This window comes from Balaenoptera ricei, chromosome 7 (genome assembly GCF_028023285.1).
Source record: "Balaenoptera ricei isolate mBalRic1 chromosome 7, mBalRic1.hap2, whole genome shotgun sequence".
Taxonomy (NCBI): Eukaryota; Metazoa; Chordata; class Mammalia; order Artiodactyla; family Balaenopteridae; genus Balaenoptera; species Balaenoptera ricei.
Genome location: NC_082645.1, coordinates 50,480,367 through 50,497,511, shown reverse-complemented (window position 1 = coordinate 50,497,511; position 17,145 = coordinate 50,480,367). Strand labels below are relative to the sequence as shown.

Here is a 17,145-nt window from a genome sequence, read left to right as displayed (position 1 = left end):
TATCTCATTAACGGCACCTGTATGACTCACTTTGGAGCCAGATGTTGTACTTCATCATTTCATACGTGTCATTTCTGCACACCGGATTTCTTTTCATAGTTTCTGAAGCAAAATCTATTTCATCCCATCACCAGGATATTGTTGGTGACAGCTGCAGCACCTGAATAGGTAGCTTCAGCTTTATATGGACATAGAGGTGGAACATGTTCTCAGAACGGAGCCAGCAGGGGATGAAACATATGGCAGGAAGTGGAAGAAGTGAAGACTAGTTTCTGTAACAAACTCCTGCGAGTTTTGACAAGGCTCTCTGATATACTGTCAAACCACCTCAGGCTGAGAGGCAGGTAACGCTTCTCCATCTCTAGTCTGAACACTAAGATTTGCCTGAGGAAAGAACTTTCTTACATTGTTATCCAAAAAACTGTTGGGAGGCAGTGAGTTCTTCATTACTGGGTATAATAAAGAAATGGTTTGTAACCTCACAGCTCATCAGATTCACCTGTGTAGATGTTTAGACCATCTCCACCCACCAACCCCCATCCCACCTCTACCCTTAGATATTAAATTCAGTAGATCAGGGATCGCGTTCAGGCATCTATACTTGTAAGAAGTCCTTCTGATGTTTCTGATGTGCCAAAAACTAGGCAGAAATGTATTAGATAATCTAATTACCTAATGGATGACTGTTCTCGGAGATGGACTTTAAGGCTGGTGCTAATGCTGAGCTTACGTGAAAGTATGAAGATAAATCTTCATTTGAAGGGGTCAAAATCTGAAATGTATACGGACACTAATAGATAAAGTGGATTGTGAAGCGCTTCTGTGAAATATAATGTGTAGCGGTGGGGTTGTGGCATATTGAAGAGTGATGTTCTGTGGAAAGGCACTCCAGTTAGCAAAACACATCTGTGGACAGATTTGGCCCTTCGGTCTCCACTTTTACCTGAGTATAAAGTCTTCTGGGGGTTGAGGTGTTGGGGAGATTCTTCTCATGCCTGGAGTTTTCTTCAGCTTTTCCAGTGTGGAACAGTCAGTACTATTTTCTTTTTCAGGTTTTTAAAACAATGTTAAAACATTAAATGTAAGAGGTATATCCTGTAGATTGTGTTTTATAAAGATGGAGGGTAAGACTATGATGAAAATGGATCCATTTCCTTCTCTCGTTTTATCCCCCAGCTTATCCCATCTGATGACATGTTTGAAGCTAGTATGACTTAGATCTGGATAAGCAGAGTATGGGGAGCTTGATCTTCAGTTTACCTAGATTTCTTTTGGTCCTGCATCCAAGTCCCTAATTCTGTAGGACACTGGTAAGAAAACGTTAATAAACTAAGAGAAATATAAATGAATAGCAAGCACTTCAAGAAGATTTAAAGAACTATTTTAAAGTTAGAAGTATTTTAGGGGCATCTGCTGAAAATGTTGCCTAGCTGTGGTATTCATTTTTTTCACTTTGGGGCAATGAAATTTTATGAGTCACTAAATACATATTTTGACATCTGGCTTCACTGCTTTTTTTTTTTTTTTTTTGAATGCTGTAAATTCTCATCATAAGAGTTTCCTTCTTGTCAGTCTTTTGATACTACACTTTCAATCATTTTCTGGGTGATTTACAGATGGTTGTACCTAATTGCTTTAGGTCTTAGTCTCTTGTGAATTCTCTAGGCTAGGGCAAGGCATTAGGGCAAGGAATGGATATGTTCAATTTTATGTGAGGACAAGCTAAGTTTTGGCCTTCCTTAACTGTGTCATTTTTATCCTCGTGCCTGTTTCTTTTGCTAATGTAAATTCTTATATCTAGCATTATTCAGGCATTGCTTTCAGATTTAAAGATTCTCTTGCCTTAAAATTGCTTTCTGACACCGCTAGTCTTAATTACAGCTACCAGTTTTGGAACTCTGATCCATGTGAGATTCTCAGATGTTTTAATTTTGAATTTGTCTGCTGATTTTGTTTTGTAGAGAAATTAATTTTACATTGTTATAATGTAATGAAGGCTCTTTTTATGAGTAAATTTTAAAAATTCTAAATAGGATGTTTATGACCAGAAAAGAGTTTTAATTTCTATAACTGAGGAAGTATGTCTATGCTGTTTGATATATGGAGTCCTGGTTCTGCATTTGTGGATTCATGCTTTGATGTATGAACTTTTATATCAAGAGCTAGATGATAAATTGAAAACGACTATTGACAATACTACATCAAAACTGGTTGCCTAGAAAAAGTGTATTTTTTCCCCTCTTATCTCCCAGTCCTCAAATTTTATAGATTCCTCTAGTAGTGTTGGTAAAAGTTTCATTAAAACCTGATCATCCCCATGGGGAGAAGTACCTGTGAAGAGGTAATCAATCATATCCTCCATTAGACAATTTTGTGAGGAGGCATACCAGGAAGGTGCTGGGGTGAGTTTGCAATCCCATGTGCTGGGACATTTAGGATAAAGTGAAGTCCAGACTCTCTAATAACCACCTTGATTAGTGAATCTGAGAAAATGTGAGGGAATCCCTGCTTACGTGTGTATACTTTTAGGAAATTAGCTCAGATTCCCTCAGGAAACCTTAACATCTGAGATAGCAACATCAAGCCCTGGCTGATCACATTAATTCCTTACCTGGTATTGCCTCATCTTAGACATTGCTGCCAGCATGGGAAAGAATGTGTTTCGAGTGGGTTGCTCTGTGCAGTTGCCAGCAATACTCTTTGGGGCGTCTAGGGGCGCAGAGTTAACTGCTGAAGGAACCCTGAGCGTTCTTCGGACTGCAGTGAGAAGCTTGGAATGCGGCATCGCCCTGAATTGCTAACCTTTCCCAGTAACTCTGATTTCTAGTTGAGAACAACTTGGCATTTATTTTACAGTGGAATGGCTTTCACTTTTTGTCTTGTTTTGGCTTACTTTCACTTTTTTTTTTTTTTTTTAGCCGCACCGCAAGGCTTGCCGGGATTTTACTTCCCGGAACCAGGGCTCCAACCTGGGCCCTCGGCGGTGAAAGCGCGGAGGCCGAACCAGTGGACTGCCAGGGAATTCCCATGGTTTGCTTTCACTTTTGACCTTGGAATTGGTGAGGAAGGTTTTGCCAGCCTAGTGGCCTGGAGCTCCTTGTTAGCTGCTTTTGGGCAGTGGACATTCAGCGCATTTGCCTGAAGGTAAATAACCAGTTCTGTTTTCCTGTTTTTCTGAAGGAGAACTGCTTCATTATGTAGCCTAGCTTTGGCTGGAGCTAGAAGTTAATAAAATTGAGACCCACCTCTGAGGGGCAATGCTTGAGCTGCTCGAAGTCAGTTATATTTTTTGTTTCAACGGCTGCCTACACGCCACTCATTGGTTTTTACTCTCACTAACATCACGTATATTCATCCCATAAAATTTGATTAGAATATTAGAATACATTTTTATTTTATTGCTTTTTGCATCTGAGCGTAGCTTACCCAGACAGCTACATCACAATGAGCACGTTATTGATTATTCATGAAGACACCCTAGGCATTGTAAGTATTAGTTTTTCTTCAAATTGAGTAGGCCTAGTCATAGAACTGAAAAGATTAATAGGAGCTGGAGCAGCAAATGAGGAAACCGGGAAGGCCAGCTTGCAAATCTGATTAAAATGTCTAGTATATTGAAATTGAGGAGAAGATGTAAAATTAAGAAAGTTACAAGCAGGAAATGGCAAACACCAGCTGAGGCGATAGGGAATGCCATATGTTATATGTTCTTCATGATTTTTTTTTCTCTTGCTTTTTTCAAAAAAGACTATATATAAAATACATTTTATATATATATATATATACATGCATATATTTCCTTGGCACATGTATCATTAAGGATCTCCTTGGGAAGTCAAGTTGATATATTTATTTTTTTGGAATAACAAAAATCCAAAGTTATTTTCTGCAGCATCAGGTTTGCATTGATACCAGTAATACCGTGACTCTAGTCATTGTTAAAAGATTTAAAATTCTAGTCAGTTTTCTTTTGGTTTTCCTGTTGGATTTTATCTGTCCAAGTTCTGAGCTCTGCTGTCTCTCTGTGTTTCTGTTGATGAGCATCCAAGGAATGGTTTTGGAGCCTGTTCCCATCTATTCTTCCCACAATATTTGTTTAACACGGGATAAACAACTGATCACAAAGGATAAACAGTGATAGAATATTCTTAATCTTATTGTATTAGGGCCATGCAAATCTAGGCAGCATTTATTACACAGAGACCAATGTGAATTTTATTTTATTTCATAATGTGTAATTAGTTTTGAATGTCAAAATGAATTATCCCATGTATGTTTCCTGTGCAGATTTGTTTTAAAAATTTGACATTTTCCCCTTGAATTCACTGTTCAGAACCCATCTGCATATTTATATTCTTTCATCATATTCTGCTATAAACAATAATCAATAAAACATCCAATAAAAAGTCTAGAATTTCTAGTTGTCTAGAAGATCAACAGCTTTCGCAAAAGGAGCAGCTATTCATCCTGTTGCCTCATCTACATTTCTCCAGGCCTTAGATGTCTTTGACCTTCCTAGTTTGCCTTCCAGATGGCAATAGCAACTTAATTTCCTCTACATGTTCTGTATTCATAATTTCATAGAGCTTATCTTAAAAAAAACTCTTAGCCCTGATTAATAATTTATTATCAGTTTACAGATTTGCAAAATTTATATCAAGAATTTGCTCCCTCCTTATTACAAAAAAAAAAAAAATAGCAATGATGCTTTCCATTTTAGAAAGGAGGCTACCACTTAAATGAGTTAGCCTTATTCTGTGTCTTAGCTCTCTGCTTTTCTGCTTCCCCAAACCTGTGGGGACTGTTCTCCTTTTGGGGAGACAATGGAAGTGAGCTCCAGTAAAATAAAGAAATATATTTCTTTGTTTTACGTTCTTTCTTTTCTGAATAGCATATCCAGAAATATTCATTCTGGATATGCTATTCTCTTCTGGAAGACCCATTTGCTAGAAAGAAAGGATTCCTAGTTCAGTCAAAAATTGGCAGTGACCTGGTATATCAGCTTATGCTAAAAATAGACTGCAAAAAAGGCTCTTGTTAAAATGCTTTCTAGACAATGATGACTTTAGCTAGCACAGTTACTAGGACCAACTTTTTAAAGGGAATTTACTGATAGGGATGCAAACATTACAATTCCTAATTCAGAAGTCCAAAAACTCTAAGACCTGCAGAGTGTAAAAGGTTAGGGATTATAAAAAGCTGTGTCTACAGAGATAGCAATAAGCTTTAGATTATTCTACAAAATCTTGAGTTACTGGATGTTTCAAGTAAGTCTCCCCTCTTCCTCCTCTTCATCTTTCTTTTTTAAAAATAAGTAAATTATCTATTTATGTCTTAGTCGTCTATTGCATATCATAGATGATAGTCTAGGTGAGGAAAATGGAACCTGGAAGTAGGGAAAAAAATAAAGCCTTACTCTTTTTATATTATAAATGAAATAATAGTTATAAATACAAAATCCCAGGATAATTTGGCTGACAAATGTATCAGACCTAGCTAATTCTTTGTCTCAGTCTTTACAAAGAGAGATGCAGAACAGCCGTCAGGAATCAATGTAATTTATGTTTCTCAGGAGAGAAAGAAGAAAAACTGAAGGAAATAAGGACTATGTCAGAGCAAACGATTAAGAAATTACACTACTGTGAAGTTTAAAAAAACTGTAGTATCAGGAGAACAATTGAACGAGAAAATAAATGAGCTAGAGTAGAGCAGTCAGTAAGTTTTGGAAGTGGGAGGTGGGAAAGAAAGAAGACACTTTGGAACCTTAATGTAAGATAAGAAGTGAAATAGAACTGTATTCCTGTCTGTCATTGTCTCTCCTCGCTTCCGTCCTCCCCACCCAATCATCACATAGAAGGTCAGTGAAACCTGTCAATTGGGACTGGTTTCTCATGAAGGTGTACACCAATCATCCAGGAGGTCATATCGCTTATGCAGAGTGAGTTTTGATAAATGTGCTTAAGTAAATACATATTCCCATTTCAACTAAATCATTTGGTGGGAATCACAGGGTAAAATGCCACATGATGAACCATATCAGTTGTCCCCTGAAAAAGTGAAGGTAGAGTTTTTGTTCTTGTAAATACTGAGAGATGGTGTTTCTATTAGTACTTGTTTTTTACAATGATATTTGCATTCTGTGTGATGTTCAGGTATGGAGTGTTGCAGAGGTAGGAAGATAAGCAAGAAGGGGAAAATATAGGAGAAGTATTTTGCAATTTTGTAACATTTCCAGCACACTGACGTCTCCTTTTTTTTTTTTTAAGTTTACTTTAATTGATTTTTCTCTGTTGTACACATTCCTAAACAGAGCTGTCTTTGAGTAAAGTGTTACTTTTCTTATATGATTTAATTGTTACTGGGAGAATCCTATTTCTTCCCAAATATTTTAGTTTCTTACTCTTTCAGCCTCTATGGTTTGACTATTCAGAATTGACTTCATCAGGTCTTCAAAAATGTCCCATTGAAATTTCTTTATACTGTATAAGATAACATCTTGAGCTTCTGACAGTGGAAACCAGGGTGGGTGTGTGAGGGTGGACTTAGTTCAGTGAGATAAACCTGCTTGAATGTAATATAGGCTAAGTGTGAGGATGGCAGGGACAGCAATGTTCCAGCAGGGAAGCTGAGCAGGGAGGTAAGAAGTTGTTATGTAGATGGGAGAGTTGTAAGTTACTTTGAAGAAAACTAGTTAGCAGTTAAATATAGCTTCCATTCTAGAATTGAACAGATGAGTTACTTAAAATGGTTGCTTTGGGGGGCAGGTTGAAGAATTTCATGTCATTCATCATTTTAAAGAGAGTGATATACAAACAGGCTTACTTTCTATTTTAAAACAAAGAAAACAGAGGGCTCTGACAGAAGCACACTGTAATTGTGACCATGTGTGAAACTCATATATAGGCCATAACACTATTTCTACCTGCCCCTGCAGGAACTAAGACATTTGGTGAACTACTTTCTAAGACTCCAAATAGATTATAAAAAATTTAGAAAATATAAAGAAAAAATTACATGTAGCATCATCTTCCAAAGACAACTTCTGATAATATTTTAGAATATTTATTTCTAGTCTATTTTTCTTTTAAATTAATAATGTTTCTCATCATCTTATGAAGGAAATAGATAGCCATTGTAGGAAGTTTACAAAATTCAGTAAGTGGAAAGAGAAAAATTACCCCAAACCCCACTATAAATGGCCACTGTGAACTTCTGGGTGTATTTCCTTCTTGCACTTTTTTTTTTTTTTTTTAGTGTGTATAATGTGATGTGGTAGACTAGTGGTTGACCTCAAAATTCATTCTGCTTTTCTTCCTGGATACATGGCCATCCAACTAAAATCTACATTTCCCAGGTTCCCTTGAGGCTAGGTGTGGCCACGTGACAAACTTCTTATCAATGAGACATGTGCAGAAGTCATATGTGGAATTTCTGGTCATTTTCTGTAAGGTGATTGCTGGAGCCCTGTTCCTCCATTTTATTCCCATTCACAGGGCTTGATTGCTATGATGGAGCAGGAGTTCCAGGCTAAGAGGGAAATGGCACATGCATCCACCCCAGCCTGGTTTCTGCCCACAGTCTTCATCTTGGAGAACCCATGTGCCCTTTGGGGACTTCCTAAGGGGTATTCAGCAGAAGGAAGCCTGAGGGTTTGTAACTTGGATCTTAAGAGCTAATGATCCCCAAAGGGAACTATATTCACTATCTTGTAATAAACTATAATAGAAAAGAATCGAAAAAAGAGAATATATATATATATATCCGAATCACTTTGCTGTATGCCTGACAGTAACACAATATTGTAAATCAACTGTACTTCAATTTGAAAAAAGATAAGAAAAATATTTATGGTGTAAACAATCTGTTAAACCAAATAAAGGATATTAAAAAAAAAAAAGAGCTAATGATCCCTTGGATTTAGTGGCCTTTCCTACAAATAAGCTGATGGGACCTAGGGGAAATTTGGATTTATATATTAATATTTTTATGAATGCTCTATACATTTATATATAATCTGTAAATATTTTAATAAATACATTAGTTTTGGCACATATCTCTCTGTATCATTAATTATTCTTTGCAAATATACCCTTTAACAGTTGTGTAATAATTAACCATATAGATAAACAGTTATTTATTGGACATTTTAGTTGTTTTCCATTTTTATTGTTAGAAATAATTTTTGATATATATAATTTTTGTTTTCTTTAACTTACTAATTTTGTATTTTGGATAAAATGCTAGAATTGGAATTACTGGGTTAAAGGGCATATGCATCTTAAAGACTCTTAACATATTTGGGGGGTTAATAAACTGTGACCACAACTGTGAGGTACTAGGGATGGATCTGTAAGTCTCTTCCTAAAAGATAAATTATACATATGGCAGCAAGGGAAGAGATCATGTAATGTTTGTACAAGGATCACAAGAAGCCCCTTGTTATCAAGAAATTATGCCTGTTAACTCTCTAATGTTTCTATTAAAGAACAGAGTGGGACTTGCTTTTCAGTGCATTGAACAAATCAAGAAATTTGAGATTGATATTACCATAGATCTTGGCTTAAATGACATAAGACCCCTGCAATCTCTCAATTTCTGCTTCAGTAGAGGTAATAAAAGAGGAAATAATCTTTTTCCCATTGGAAGCAATTGCACACCTGCCACCTTGGAGCTTGGCTGTGGTCTGAGGTCAAATGCTTCCCGGACAGCCATTCCTAAGACCAAGAGTAGCGGTCCAGAGGGGGTCTTAGATGCAAACTATCCCACTTTCAACAGATGCCTAGGAGTTGTGAGGTATTATTTGAATATTGTTTAGTGCTGTATGTGTTAGGGAATAAGGGGAGAGCAAAAGCATTTGGCTTAAAACTTCCATTTCACTGTGATGAGAAAACCTAAGTAAAACTTTGCTCAGTATGGGGGGAAGCAGCCCTAGTTCTGGTAGCTCATAACAACGTTAGTGACATTGGAGGCTTCAGTTTCACAGATGAAATCTATAGCCTGGGGAAGGCATTACTGCTTCCATTGCACAGATGTGCCATTTGCTCCTACTCCTTATATTTTTTCCTATTTTAGATTACGATTTGCAGAATCACCTTTGAGGTGGATTTCACAATGAGATTTTCCAACCACACTTCACAAAAAACCCAAATTTTATATTTTTATTTTTTCTAAGTAAAAGATTTGGTTAGTAAAACTGTATTATTCCAATGACTGTAAGTGTTCCTCATAGCAGGAAAGGAGATAACTTCCTAGGAAATGTACACCAGACCTACTTCGGAGTATGCAAGACAAATTCTCCACTTCCTCCACTCCAAGTTGGTTTAAACCATTCTGAATTCATAGGATAGCCCATCTATTTGCCCTTTAATGTAGGAAGCAAAGAAGTGACTTTGGTTCTTTGCCTTGGAGATAAGAACAGGAATGTAGTTTCTCTTAGCCCTATGTTTTCTCAATTGCAAATGTAATCTTCATTGCCTGTTCCCTCTCACATCCACTTGTGTTGCCCACCAGGGTTGCAGTGGCAGGAACAATATACCCGGACTTCCCTGCTGCCCATAGTCTAGCTAAGAGCTGGTTTCATATGGCCATCTTGTTTGCCAACAATTGGAGGAGCAATTATATCACATGCTTAGACTGGCTGGTGAATAATTGGCCAGGTTCAATTGCGAGTCCTAGCCCTCCTGTTCTACAGAAGTTATAAAAATGAAGGAAGCTAATTAGAGTCTGTGGGTCAAGGTCTATAGTCTATATGATATCTCATTAGCAGGAACTAGCCTCTCATTTTCCAATTCTTTCTGCATTCCTGAGGTGAGGCATCATTCAAAATGATACTAAAGTTTAGGGGTTGGGTTAGGGAAAGAACCAGGCAAATTATGAGATAAAAGAGTAATAATGTGGGGGCGGGGCTAGGAGTGGAGAACAGCCACACCAAAAAAAAATAAATAAGATTGTAACAATTTTAAAACTTTGAAACTAGACAGACCAAAGGAATAGAAATGAGAGTCCAGAAATGGACCCAAATGTGTAAGGAATTTAGTATGTTGGAATTTCAAATTAGAGGAACAGATATCCATTATTCAGCAAAAATGTCGGAGTTCTAGCTAGCTATCTGAAAAATATAAAGTTGTATCACTAACTTACTCCATAGCTGAAATAAGTTGCAGACCAATCAAATATTGAATGTGAAAAATAAAACTGTAAGAAATGCTGGACAAAAACATGAGTGATAAAAAAAATTGGAGCAGGGAAGACTTTCTTTTCTAGCATGACATAAAATCTAGAAATCATAAAGGAAAAGACGGACTAGTGAAAATTTAAGACTTCTGAAAAGAAAAAAAAAACACTATTAAAAAAGTTAAGAGACAAGTACTGGGAAAAAATAACTTCAGCAAAGGTGGAAATAAGGAACAAATTCCTTTAATATGCAAAGAATGATTATAAATCAATAAGAAAAAGATGAATAACCCAATAGAGAATTAGGCAATGGACACGAGCAGCTGAGATTTACTTGGGATGGTAGAAATGGAAGAAAATTGGGTGGAAAAGGACTTTGAAAGATGCTGGTGAGACCTAAGGTGAGGGGACTGGACTTGTGGGAATCATATGGAGAGCAGCAGTCACCATTACAGACAGCTGAGTACTGCCAGTCTCGGGCAGCGGGGACCCCTGAGGGAGTCTACCAGTGCAGACAATCTGTCGCCATCCAGAGGACACCGCCCATAGCCTGTGCTGAGAGACCGTGTTGGGCTGTTTCCATATTCTAGCTCTTGTGAGGGTCTTGCATGGAAAGTTACCTGCATGTGGCATGTGGATTGTTCAACAGTTGTGACCTCTTAGCTGTGATGTGATATTTTGTCCAGACTCATCTGATTTCCCCGTGTGGTTATGACCTTCCTGACTCCTTGGTGGATAAAATATTGATAACTAAGGCGATGGGGATCTTCCTGTGTCCTGGGAAACAGCATGGCTAAATGTTACGTGTTCACCCCTTTGGAATTCTTGTAATATTAGGCTAACCTGACGAGAAGTGGAGTTAGCCCCCCGAAGTTTTTGCCTCATTAAGGGGTCATTTGCTAAAAGCTTGCCTGTATTTTTCTTATTTTACTTCTGCCAGCAAAACAGACCAAACCTAATTGCCTATTTTACAAAATTGCTGAGGGCTAGCCTTTGTTCTAGACTGCCAGTACAGATCCTAACCTTTGGAAATACCAAGTTATAAGTGGTTATTAGACACATTGCCTCAGTTTTCTTCTGGAGGAAATTCCGTGTGGACGCTTGTGTTTGAAGAGTCTTGGGTAGTGTGTTCGGCATGGAGGAAGGTGCCTTGGTATGAAAACTCTGCTTTGAGGCATAGGTCACTGTGCCAGAATGTCCTGCCCATGTGTTTTTTGGATGGAAAAGCTGTATGGTTTCCTTCTTTCTTCTTTTTCTTTTTTTCCCCTTAAACAAAGCTTTAACTATAATCACAAACCAGCTGAAGGAAAGAAAAAACCCTGAAGAGTTGAATTCAAGCACCAGCAGTTATTTTGGAGACAAATGATTGACTGAACTTAACATTTCCTTCCAGCAACAAGTTCTAGGGTGAAGACACGAAGTTGGAGAAGGGCAGCAAGTTCAAGAAACACAAAGTAAAGGAAAAGAATCTGCTTTTATTTGGTAAGTTGTAATTACTCAGTTCAGGTTACTTGTCCACAGATTTTGATTCAGTATCTTATTTTATCTTTAACCTTACCAGGACCAAAACAAGGAATGTGAGACAGTTTGGACTTAAAATATGAAATATGTCAATCTACATATATACTACATTACTGCTAGAAAGTGGCTTTTTCTTGCTCTTTATCCTATTCAGTGTAGATTCAGCTGAACAAGAAAGCATGAGGGGTGGCTTTACCACATTTATTCCCATTGCACAGAAAGTATCTTGCTTGTTTACGTAGTAGGTCTGCAACAATTCTGTATTTTTCTTATCTGATTTCTTCCTTGGTAATTAGCATATTTTTTTCTTCGAGGAGCATATGGCATTCTTACTTGTAAGCAAACCCTGCAAACCTCTTTTCCTGTTGTTGAGATTTGAACTGAGCTGTATTTTATTGAGTCATAATCATGGAAGCACAATGCAGTCCCAGAGATAATGAAATTTAACACACCGGCAAAATAGGTAAATTGGCAGGAACTGGACTAACCGGGTCTTATATTACCAGATGATTCAGAGTACATACTATGTATAGAACTATAGGATGAAGTGAGGAGACCTAATTGCAGCAACCTCAGGCTGCAAACAAAGCTAGGAAAAATGAAAGGCCCGATAGAAGTAGGGAGCTGCTGTGTTTGAACCACAAATTTGGGTTCAGTGACTCTCCGAGGAAACTGAAGTTGTTCTTTAAGCAAAACAGATTTTTGCTAAGAAGATTCTTATATTTAGTCTGAGACAGGACTAACCATGATTTTTAACTACATGATTTGTCATAACTCAGTAGGAAAGGGGTGGTTATATATGGTCCCATTTTGGACAGTGTTGTCTAAAATTGCACATGGAAATTTTGCTTGACAATCATTGTATTCAATATGCTTATCACAATTGTAGCACACAAACAGCATTTATCTACTTCCTAAATGTGTAGGTGTAAATATAGTCAATCTAAGTTAAAAAAAAACCACCCCACAACATTTAAAAATTTTGGCCTCGAGTTTGGAAGACCGACTGTGCAGAAATCATACTGAATATTTATAAATTGGTTATGAGTAAAAATCCTAACAGGATAATTCAAATATACCATTTTTTTGGTAGTGGGATACCTGTGTACAGCCAAGCATAGAGCACAGGTGACTAAGTAGAGGGGTTGAGTGGGTGCTTGTCCTTTTGACAAGAGAATCCTTCTAGTACTTAGAAGCTGTGTTCTTACGTCACCTTATATAAGCTATATGAGACATAGAGAAAATGTGAATTGTTCATATCACAAAGAATAGAGGTAACAGAGGAGGTGAAGGCTGAGGAGGGTCTAGAGATTCTCCCTCATTCCTCCCTCTCCCCCAATCATTTCTTGAAGCTGCCGTGTCCTAGACTTTTCTTCAGAGAACTAAAAGAACCGAGAAGAGTCATACCAATTTACATCCATCCACCTTAGCTGACTTTAGCATTTCAAGGGGAGAGGTGGTTCTGGGACCTCTCAGGAGTTCTGAGCTAAGTGGTTTGGGAGTAGGCTGAGAAGAAGACGAAAGGTGTTATAAGGTGTGTCAGAGCTCCTGGGATAACCTTAGGATTCCCAAGCAGGAGACTGCGGATTCAGGCTGGGATATGATAAACACCACAGCTGGTACCCTATGAAGAAGGTAAGAGCCAAAAGTAGTTGGATCTCCTAGGGCTGGGGAGCTCAGGGGGGAACTCTCTTCATTAATTGTTCCCATAATTTTTGGCTCTATATTGGTCAAGTAAGCACAATAAACTCAAGTGTATATCATAATTACTTGAGGTAAATCTTATATTAGTGGGTCTCAGCTTTGGCTACATTTTGGAATCACCTGGGGAAACTTAAAAAACACTGTTGCCTGGGGCCTACTGTTAGGAATATTGATTTACTTGTTTAGGGGTGCAGCACAGGATTGGGGGGGGTTTTAAACATTCTCCAGGTGATTCTAATGGACGGCCAAAGTTGAAAAGCACCTTCATTAGTCTATTTAGGTAAAAAAGTTAAAATTCATTTTCTCTAAGAAGGTAAAACAAATTGATTTAATCAAAGTTAATTGGCACTAATATTTTGGGGTTCAATAGCTACCGAGGTTTAAGAGTTGAGTCACACACGTTTGAAATGTAGTAACAAACCAGGGTCAGGTTCCTTTGGGATCCAGTCTGGGTAGCCTTGGTATGAAGATGCTTGCCTGCCTCTCACCTCAAACCCTTGCTGTAATCCTATGTTCTCTCACTGGAGTCACAAGACACTTGGCAATTGCATATCTGCTTGCTTATGATGAGGAAATAGTGGGCAAAGCAAGTGTTCTTAGGAACCAAAGATAGCTATGGTACCCTATTATCTATAAGATAATTTGGTACTTCACTGAATCATTTGAAGTTTTTTGTGTTGTTAATGCTTTGCCTTTCCTTTTCCAGAAAAATAAGGTTTTGTTCAAAATCTGTCAACCAAACATATCTGAAATATTGTGCTCAACATATATATTGCCTCTTAGGATTTAAATATGGATGAGCTCAAGGCTTCAAAAATCTGGCAAGATGAAAAATGGCTGGAAAACACTTTCGATTGCCCTTGGGTGGTAGAGGAAAAAAGTAGAAGAAATGGAATCTAGTGACTTTTAGTTGTGCTATCAAATCCTCTTGAATGTTTATAGACATTATCTTGTGGTGATTTCTAAGGGACTTTAGTGTTCTTTTTTATTTTTATTTATTTATTTTTGGCCTGCCGCGCCGCATGTGTGATCTTAGTTCCCCGACCAGGGATCGAACCCACGCCCCCAGAAGTGGAAGGGCAGAGTCTTAACCACTGGACCACCAAGGAAATCCCTGGTGGTGTTTTTTATATCATTGGCTCTCACTACCAGCTAGTTTAAATGGACCCGGGGTTCCTACTCCCAGTAGAGGCCTAGCCTCTTGAAGGCCATGGTTATGAATTTCTTCCTAGGATTATTTTCACTAAATATGTAAGGATTAAGCTGTAAAGGTAAAATAAATGAAGCGAGTTGGAGATTATGGGGTCTCTCCCTATCACATCACCTGAGTGGCTGACCACCCCACTAGTTCTAAGTTCAGCCCTGCCTAAGCCTCAGAATCTGCTTCCAGAGGAAGGAGACTAGCTTGTCAAAGAAAGGAAAATTTACTTGGAGAAGACCATCATGGCATGTTCTTAGATCAGATTCTACAACATTATTTACTGAGACCATTGGTGTATTTGCCAAATTCTCGCTCTACTTGTAAACATTTTGTTGCTATTGTTATTGTTCTACTTAGTGAAGGAGACTATAGACACCTTTTGTACCATCTTGTCATTTGGGCAGAGATAACCAAGACCTAAGGAAGTTAAGTTGCCAAAATCAAACTGTGAGTTTGTAAAAAAGCTGAGACTAGAACCTGGTTCTCTAGCCCCAGATCCACGGCTCTTTCCTTCTCCCAGAGGGCTGTAGTTTCAGAATAAATTGGAGAACCTCACTGGTCAATCTCACAGCTTAAGAAAGCTGATTAGGAACTATGAAAATATTAAAAAGACTTGTTCTTTTGGAATTTATTAGAGAGGGAAAAGCACAGGCCATTTACTCTGAACTAGATGGTATAATAAACCAGTGGTGAGAGTGCAGATTTGTCTAGACTTCCTGGAAATAAACATTTGGCAATATGCACCAAAAGCTTTAAAAGTATTCACAGCTTTTGACCCAGTAAGTCAACTTTTGGAAATTTTCCTAATAATCAGAGAATGTCACAAAGACATGGTTATGGATGTTCACCCAGCATTTATTTGTATTATAAAAAATTGGAAATTGCCTAAATGTCCACAGAAGCTGGGACTGCTTGGTAAAATACTGTTTCCATCATATAATATGATGGAATATAATCCAGTCATTAAAAAAATCATGTTCTTGAAGCATACTTAAAGATATTGAAAGAGCATCATGATAAATGGTAAACAAAAAGAAATCAGATCTACAGAATATTATGTATGATATAATCCCAATTTGTAAGAAAACTATATACAGACATAGAAAGAAGATTATAAAGATAGAGAAATGTTAGCCATTGTTATTTACAGACATAGAAAGAAGATTATAAAGGTAGAGAAATGTTAACCATTGTTATTTCTGGGTAGTACCATTATGATCCAATTTTACTTTCTTTACACTTTTCTGTATTTTCCAAATTTCTACCATGAACTTATATAACATAAATGTGCAAAACAAAAATTTTATTGAAAATATAGTTTGGATGGACCTTTAAAAGAATTTATAGCCACATTCTTTAGACAGAGGAACATTTGTCTCAAACAGGGAAAAATACCAAGACTTTCTGTCCTCCAGAGGGACTTGAAAAGAGGGACAAAGCACCTTGGACAAACCTGATGGAAATGCCCTTACCCAGTATAAGTGAGGCTCTTAGGTCACAACATAGAAGAGTAAACATCTTAAAAGTGCATAGGGGTGGGAACGTCTGAGCCCAAGACAGAAAACCAAGTTGGAAAAGCATTAAGTTTAGATGCTAAGCATTATTTCTAAACTACTAGCCTTGGTGTCTAAGGCTACACATTTCTGAAGTTTATAGAGGACCTTTAAATGTCAGCATCATTTTTAGCCCAGAGCTCTTTTCTTACACAACATCTAAAAATATCTATTAGTTTAAATTGTCAGCATGTAAAACATTTGCTATGACTTTTTCTCATCATATCACTCAAATCATGTCAGAGCTAGAAAGAAAAATAAAAGCCTGATATAATCTGGCAATTACTAATATTATTCGATGAGGTTTTCATGGGAATATTTAATAGCGAATTAATAATGCTATTTATAATCATAAGCAGCCTAACCAAATAGCACTATCTACTGCACATTTCCCCTTAGATGTCCCATAAGCACTTCAAAATTACAATGTCCCAAACTAAAGTCATAATCTTCCCCATTATCGTTTATACCCTCTGAGTTCTCCATCTCTCTACCAGTATCTATTTAGTTACCTAAACCATGAATTTATCCTCTAATTTCTGGGTTTCTGGCCTGGATTACTCTAAAAGTATCTAAATGGTCTCTCTAAATCTAGGCTTGACCACCTCTGATCCATTCTCCACTCTGCAGATGAAGCGAATGCTCTGAAAAGGAAATCAGATTATGTTATTTCTTGTTTATAAGCTTTTTTGGAGTCCCGTTGTCTTCAGGTCCAAATGTAAGCTTGGCCTTCAAGACTCTACCTGATTTCTCTTCTGCTTACATCTTTAGCCTCAATGCTTTCTAGTTCCTCAGACATGCCATGCTCTCAATTGCCACAGGACTGGCTCCTTCTCATCTTTTAGGAACCAGCTCGATGTTGCCTTTTTTGGGACTCAAGGCTGGTTGGGTGCCCCATCCAAGGAGCTTCCCTGGCACCATGACGTAACACTCTATGTTTAATTGCCTGTTTACTTGTGTTTCTTCTCTCTTAATACTGTAAGTTCCTGGAGA

General features: G+C 37.6%; 1 long non-coding RNA gene across 2 annotated transcripts in view; it reads left to right on the top strand.

Annotated features, from left to right (window-relative positions):
• Positions 1-3,067: 3,067 nt before the first annotated feature.
• LOC132368507 (uncharacterized) overlaps positions 3,068-17,145 on the top strand; it is a 155,013-nt gene continuing 140,935 nt past the window's right edge. For both annotated transcript variants that reach the window (XR_009504114.1, XR_009504113.1), the window contains exons 1-2: positions 3,068-3,144; positions 11,567-11,655. This is a non-coding gene — a long non-coding RNA (uncharacterized LOC132368507). The remainder of the gene's footprint in view (positions 3,145-11,566; positions 11,656-17,145) is intronic.